This window comes from Lathyrus oleraceus, unplaced genomic scaffold (assembly GCF_024323335.1).
Source record: "Lathyrus oleraceus cultivar Zhongwan6 unplaced genomic scaffold, CAAS_Psat_ZW6_1.0 chrUn1050, whole genome shotgun sequence".
Lineage (NCBI taxonomy): Eukaryota > Viridiplantae > Streptophyta > Magnoliopsida > Fabales > Fabaceae > Lathyrus > Lathyrus oleraceus.
The window spans coordinates 1-1,675 of record NW_026113441.1 but is presented as its reverse complement, the minus strand read 5'-3'; the positions used below and the strand labels follow the sequence as shown (position 1 = coordinate 1,675).

The following is a 1,675-nucleotide window of genomic DNA, read 5'->3' as shown; positions in this document are numbered from 1 at the left end:
TTATTTTTTTTAGTGAAATAAATTTTTTAAAATTTAAGTGATATACAGTTAATTTTATGTTATAATTTTAATTTTTTTTGCGATTTATAATTTTTTTGGTCAATAATAAAAAATTGTAAATTTTTTATCGTCTATATTTGTTTGCGTTTAATTTTTTATAATTTTATCTCCAATTTGATTATTTATAATATATCGTTATTTTTATACTTATATAGCTACTAATATCCTTTTACTCTTTCATTTTTTAATGGCATGTGTAGGGAAACACGACTTGTAAAACGCGTTGTCATGGACGATTTGAAGCACACATGATGCATTAATACCACTCTTGCGGGAATGGGTTTTGAAATATCGTGAACATGCGTAGGTGTCAAATGGAAGGAAGACCATCAAACTCATCACCGATGACGCCGAAGCGGGCAAGACAATAGCTATGTCCGTGGAACATTTGGGCGATTTCCCGACAACGTGGTCCAACTTTTGCGTAATCAATAACTTTTTGTCAAAATAAGGGTTTTAGAAACCTTGATGGAGATTGAATATTTGTCATGGACCCATGTTTCCCGGGAAAATGTGAACTGGAAAAAATAAAAACCGTAAGGAAACGCACGGTTCCATTATCTTGGAACAGTGATGGGTGTTATAATCTTTTTTTTAGTTCACGCTTACCCGGGAAATATGGGGTCTATGAAAAATTTGCAATCTCCGTCCAGATTTCTAAAACCCTTATTTTGACAAAAAAAATTATTATTGACAGAAATAATTTAAAAATTATTATTGACCAAAATAATTTAAAAATTAAAGTTATTTAAGTTTTTAATATATAATGTCTTTTCATGTAATTGAAACCTAATATTTTCGGCGTTTCTAGTTGAACTAGACTTTCCGAACAACACTTAAAGGCAATCATGTAACTTAATAACCTGTTTCTTTATAAGTTTTTCCAAGAACTTGACGCCTCAAAACCATAATTTTTGGAAAATTCTGCTTCACGGATATAGTGTCAAGTTTGACACCCCAACAACCCCTCAAATCCAAACATTCAAGGCCTAGGACTTGATGAGATGATTTTAAGAACACCTTCATTGGTGATGAGATGGTAAACCATTTTGAGACGCTTGAGCTTTGACATAGTAGATGCGATCGCAAATGCTTTAGCATCTTCGAAGGGTTTTTCCCAAGTATATGTCGGGTGCATATTCCAACAGAACACTTCCAATTGTTTGCAGTTCTTGCCGATTGTCTTTATAGCATTGTCGCCAATTTTGATGTAGTAGCTCAAATCTAAGAAGGAAATCATCTTAATTTGTATAATCGTTAATATTGCATAATCGTTAATACTGCATCTAGGCAGTCGCAGATCCCGGAGGGAGCCATCATTTTTGGCAATTAAGGTGAAACTCCTTTTCTGTTGGAGACCAGAAACACCGAGTTTTCGGAGAGATCCAGAGCTTCTAGCAATCAACATCTGAACCATCCGCTCATTTTTCCGATCCTCGTAAATGCTGCTCCAGTCAGTGAATTCTATCTCTTGCCAACAGTAAGGTCCATTTACAGCACTGGCCCAAGATTTGCATACCATTGGGATCACGGTCAATCTTTCACGAAGTGAAAGTTTCGTGAAAATTAGTGCCAAAGTAGCAGGGATCATCTCATCCTAACCACGAATATCAGA

General features: G+C 34.8%; 1 pseudogene; it reads right to left on the bottom strand.

Moving 5' to 3' along the window:
• Nucleotides 1-915: 915 nt before the first annotated feature.
• On the bottom strand, nt 916-1,672 carry LOC127115094 (F-box protein FBW2-like; annotated as a pseudogene).
• Nucleotides 1,673-1,675: the final 3 nt, after the last annotated feature.